A 6,143-nucleotide genomic window follows, 5' to 3' on the forward strand; every position below is an offset into this window, starting at 1 on the left:
CTCGTGCAAGGGTGCCGGGTGAGCAAAGTTGGTAAGAAGACACCCAGCGAAGGCAGATGAACTACTGGCATTTGCTTCTTTACAGTTGGGAAAAGGCAGCACGTGCTCTGCTACCATGCAAAGACAGTTGTGCGAGAACTGCTCCTGCTCCCCCAGGCTTCGGAGGAAATGAGATCACAGGCAGTTTGTGTTACGGGCATGTGGGGGGCTATTTGGGGGCTCTCATTTCAAAAGCGATCAGTGGAAGCCTCAGGACTAAGCTACATAGCAAGAAGCTGTGTTTTGTTTCAGGTCATGGAGAAGACTGTTTAAATAATAGGAAATTTTTGAAAAGCCATCGTATTTCAACCTTGAGCTAGGTCAGAGGCCTGCAAAGGGTTAGGAAAGATGCTCATCATTTTGACTTGGGCCTGTTCAGGCCTTTAAAAAAAAACAAAAACAAAAACAAAAACCAAAAACCAAACAAAAAAATAATAAATAAAAAAAACCAAACCAAAACATAACAGTGGAGGAAATAGCATTTGCCGTTAGGAAACAAAACCATGAATCCAAGGAAAAACAGAGGTGGTGGTTGAGTCCCAGGAGGAGAGGAGGCAGCTATGGTGGCAAAACAGAATCATTTCCATGCAATATTTATTTAGAAGAAATAATACATGTGTTGAAATTCTCAAATGTTCTATTTTTAAGATGCCATTTATTTAATAGTTGAAAACCCTACTTACATGGAGATAGAGATCTCTTCTGTAACTGAAAGTCAAAGTCTGACTGCAATGTCATTGTTTTTGGTTTTGTCCTCTCCCCTCCCTCTTGGTTCCCATTATAAATCTGTACATCTTAAACTTATTTTAGGGATGTATGTCCCTTTTGAAAATAACTTTTTCTGCCCTGTGTGTGATGGAGTTTCCAAGATGGTTGATTCATTCATATGGGGAAATAAACAATAAATGAAGTAGCCTATTTGTTATGAGTTGTTGCAAGAGTCCTCATGTTCTCAGCTTCTTGTAGAGAAATTGTAATTTGCCTTTTCTCTCTGAATGGTCTTAGTGTTTCCCTTCTGAATGAGGTTTAAGCATGAATTTCTGTACAAGAAGCCTCTGTTTCAGATAGCAATAGTCGGATACACTTCAGTTTAATTTTGATGAGACTTTGTGACAGATAATAATATCGTAGGTAATATTTTTATTCTTCTCCCAAGTCACCGCTTCAGGAGCTTCTGTGATACATCGTCCAAATCTTTTTAGATATCCATCCACAAATCCTCCACTTGTCTTAATTACAGCATCTCACAGTTTGAGCCTTCAAACAAATCATCATCTACTATGGAAAGTACCAGCTATAGCCATCAGACAGCTGTAAAACTAGCTGTGGAGAGCCAGGTCACTGTATATATCCAGTTGGCTGTTAATTGTATCTGGCTTGAGAAACAGCAGTTATGAATTATATCATCTATTTGAAAAATCAAGGGATTTTCACAATCAGAGGTTTAAGGTAAGTCAAGAGCCAGTCTTACCAACATGATGCACTACTAGAGTTAAAGATGAAAAGATGTAATATTACAGATGTAAACCACAGTATTAAGATAATGTATTGCAGTGTGTGATAGAATTGATCACGATCCAGACAGAAGGAGAGAACAGATGTTCCACTTGCAGAAAATACTGGTTTGGGCTGACCTGAATGCTTAGCTATAGGCTTTTACTGTTCTCCGATTTTAAACAGAACAGAAATGAGTTTTAGTAGCACTTCTTGAATCAAGATACTAAACTCTGGAAATCTGAAGGTCACACAGAAGTCATGAACGTCAGTATATTTCAAGTCCAAACCTACTCCTCCTTCCAGCTTGAAATGGAATTGTACATAGGTTTGTCATTGCACAGCCTGAAGGGACAGCAGATGAAAAGGGCAAGAAGTTGAAGTTGTACTTTCACATCTTTAATTATATAGAAGTTCACTAGTTTAAGAACCACTAGCTAGGAGGATTGATCAGCATTTAGGTTAGCGTGCATGATGCTCTGTTAATTATGTACTAAGAATCCACAAACAGAGAGAAGAGCCATTTACAGATTTGCTCCCCAAATCAACAGTAATGCAACAATAACATCCAACTACTTGAGGTTAGTTTAGTACTGGGTGAATGCTGCACACTTGGACACACACAGAGTTATTTCCCTCTCTAGGACGAAACACTGCCACGGCCATTCAAAACCTCAGTAACGTCTGCTCCCTTTTCATCTTGGCAATTAAGTCTTCCAGCCTCGGTACAGTCTAGTATTTCAACTACACTAAGAATGTAAGTGGCCATCACAGAAAGTGACCGACTCTAAGGAAACTAAAGGAAGTGCCTCCTTCATAACATCATCTGTTATTCCTTGTAGACAGCTGTTTGACACTTCCAATGAAGGAGTAACTGTCTGAATAAAAAAACAAACCACATATTGTTTATAGCTCACCATTGTTTGCTGAGAGCAGGCCAGCAATTTTCTTGTTCAAGTTAAATATTTAGAAATATTGATTGCATCTGCTGTTCCCAGAGCGCAGCTGTTCCAGACCCCAGAGTTGGTGTTCTGGTCTTCAGGCAAGGGACTGAGGATCCCCTCCTAGCTATTCCTCACTATCAAACTTAGAAAAGCAAGCAGCGATGGGAGGTCAGAGCACAAGCACGTTATCTTATATCTGCTACAGTTCAGATAACAGTAACACCCTGAAGTGAAGCAATTTTGATTCAGACATTCTAGGTAAGTCTCAAACGGAATTAAGTGTAACATTACTCAAGTCAAGTCACATCATAGAGTATTTATGTTCAGTATAGGTAAAATACCTCAAATAATATAATTTTGAAGCAAAGAGAAATGAAGACACTAGACAGTGGCAGGACATGAATGAACATCGCTCTGTTTTCCTGTGTCATGAAATGAAACCCCAGGAATGCTGGCCGACGAGCCAACCTAGATGTTGGAGTACATGGCCTGCTCCACCTGTCACGTACCTTGGGAGACAGTGACCTAGAAAGAGGGGATTGTCCTCATTCTTCCACTGACACAAGGGAGGAAGACATTTCAGTGATACAGAACAGAAACAAAACCAAGACCCCCACTATAACCACAACTAGGCAGTGTTCAGGTGAGAAGTATTATGATACCCGTAAATCCAATGCTCTTTATGAGCAGTGGTACTGAAGTAAGTTGGAGAAAAGAAGGCAGAAGTCCAGGAGAAATCAAGACACAGGTGAAGTTTCACCAAGTATCCTGTATGTAATTTTGGTTACCAACTCACAAGATGAACAAAAAATCACATCATGGTCTGTACAGAGAAGGACAGTTAGCCTCACTCACTCAGAAAACAAAAGGGCCTTTTAATTGAAGGAGACAAGAAATTTGCCTTCTGTAAATGCAAAGTTTGTAGCCCTATGAACAGGGAGGTTTTGGAAGTGACTTGAGTACAAACAGACTGCATGCATATAAATATATACGAGCTTGTATGTGTGGCTGTGTAAAACTAACTTGTCTAATACAGAGCCTGATGACACGCTGGTGCTGCTGACCACAAGATTAGATAAGCATATGCAGTGATGAGATCTTCTCCAGTTTAATGTAGCTAACTGTCATGGTTTAAGCCCAGCCAGCAACTAAGCACCACGCAGCCGCTCACTCACTTCCCCCCACCCAGTGGGATGGGGGAGAGAATCGGGAAAAGAAGTAAAACTCATGGGTTGAGATAAGAACGGTTTAATAGAACAGAAAAGAAGAAACTAATAATGATAATGATAACAGTAATAAAATGACAACAGTAATAATAAAAGGATTGGAATGTACAAATGATGCACAGTGCAATTGCTCAGCACCCGCCAATCGACACCCAGTTAGTCCCCGAGCTGTTCCCCCCTCCAGTTCCTATACGAGATGTGACGTCCCATGGTATGGAATACCCCTTTGGCCAGTTTGGGTCAGCTGCCCTGGCTGTGTCCTGTGCCAACTTCTTGTGCCCCTCCAGCTTTCTCACTGGCTGGGCTTGAGAAGCTGAAAAATCCTTGACTTCAGACTAAACACTACTTAGCAACAACTGAAAACATCGGTGTGTTATCAACATTCTTTGCATATACTGAACTCAAAACATAGCACCTTACCAGCTACTAAGAAGACAATTAACTCTATCCCAGCTAAAACCAGGACACTAACAGAACAAGGCTAGTTGTTGTCTTGTGTTGTACTAAGAAAACCTGAACATTTGAAAAGAGGGCAGCTGGCAGAGCTGAGGAAGAGACAGAGGGACAGAAGTGGGAAGGGCAGGAGGCAGCTGCAGTGCAAACTGCAGCCCAGCAGCAGCTTTGGCAGGGACTGCACAAGCAGCTGTTTGCTGTTCAGTTTGGTTACAGCTGCATCACCAAGAAGGAGCATGGGGGAAAAAACTGACAAAATAGCGTAGAAAAACGTCAGTGCTCTCCCCTTCTCCATTCACCAACTCTGTCACAGGAGTTATTGCAACCTCAGGCAAAACTGCTCAGATGCCCATGCTAATTAGGTCAAATCAGACAAGGTTGGAAAACATGGGAAAGTTCAAGTTACACACTGTAATACAAGCCTAAGCCTACTGTACTTTTCAGCAGAAAGTTAATTTAACAGGGAAAAAAAACAAATCAGAAACCACATATCTAACTGGTTTAGCTTGTTTAAAACCACCAGGCTTCCTTTTGTAGAAATTAATAAAAAATTTTCTTAAGACAACATGAATATAAATTTCCAGATCCTTTCAGAATTTCAAAGGTTCTTTGTAGCAAAAACTGACATGTGTTATTGTTCTGTGTTACTTGTCACACAGGTAGTTCAGAAAACGGTGAAATGGGTACAGCTGGCACCATCTTTTATCTTCTTCTGTAACTAAAACCCCATCGGTGCTGTAGACGCACAAACAGTGAATACAGACTGCTCTTTCTTGGAAAAATGTGACAGAAAAGGTGTCTTGTAGAGCATGAAAAGCACAGATAAAATCTCACTTTGGAAAGAATTCTGCCTGGCAATCCCTTAATCCTGTTTTGAGAGAGCTTCTTCCCTGCTTCCTTTGATATAATACATGATTATGCTCAACAAAGTTCTACTGAGGTTTAATCCCAGTTTCCATCGAACAGCAGAAAGGCCAGCTGTCCTCTGGGCTTTATGGGATGACAGGTTGACAATTTTGTTCAATTTTGCATAATCAAAACCAAACAACCTAATATGCCATGATTTACTTCTGCTTGATTTACTTTTGCTTCAGAACAATCAGCAAAACGTATCAGAAGCCCCAAAACAGTGAAGAAGGACTCTGCTTTATAGATACAGGTGCACTCGAGTGATTTATTTATGCAAGGTAACCTTGGCAATATCCAAAAAGTAGAACACAAAAGAAAAAACACTGCAAATGAGTCCAATTATTGGGACCATAGTGAAGTGTTGGTAGATAGGTAATGAAAATTTTAACTAGTACTTTACATTCCTAATAACACAGAACAGGCCCTTACCAAGGAGAGACACTATTGTCTCCTCTGATGGACCTGATTTAAAATAACAATAGTTTAATGGTCTCCACAGCAGTGTTTAGTCCAGCCCTTCCTGGGAAGTGTTAACAGAGAGCAAAATAATTTCTAAGTCATTTGCCAGCTGCCCTTTATCCTGGACACATAAATCAAGGCATGGCACCCACCAGCACATCCTAGAGCTGTAGCCAAACACCATTTCCCATATACCCACCAGCCCCATCCTCTCAGAGCTCTCTGCCTTAGCTGCCAACCGTCATCATATTCTCTCATCTAGAGTCGAGATTCACTGAGGCTGCAGCCTCATGGTACACTCACAAGTCAAATGGCTCAAACCATAAAGCAATATCATTCTCCTTTTGTCCCAGAGCTGTAAGGCTCCTTCAAAATCTGTTTGAAATCAGGAGGGGGCAGAGGTAATACAAGATAAAAGGCTTCACAACCCAAGAAGCTACAACTATTGATGCAGGAAATTATTATTACAAAATTTGTTTGGTGAAGCCTGCTGAGGAAGAACAAAGACACTGGCTAGCATGGTACTATGCTGCCTTGCATCAAAGCCTTGGTGGACTGGCAGTGAGCTTCAGCTGTAGCCCACATGTGAAGTTGGTGTGTGCAGGATTGCTGCAGCCTG

The sequence above is a fragment of the Buteo buteo genome, chromosome 1 (genome assembly GCF_964188355.1).
Source record: "Buteo buteo chromosome 1, bButBut1.hap1.1, whole genome shotgun sequence".
Taxonomy (NCBI): Eukaryota; Metazoa; Chordata; class Aves; order Accipitriformes; family Accipitridae; genus Buteo; species Buteo buteo.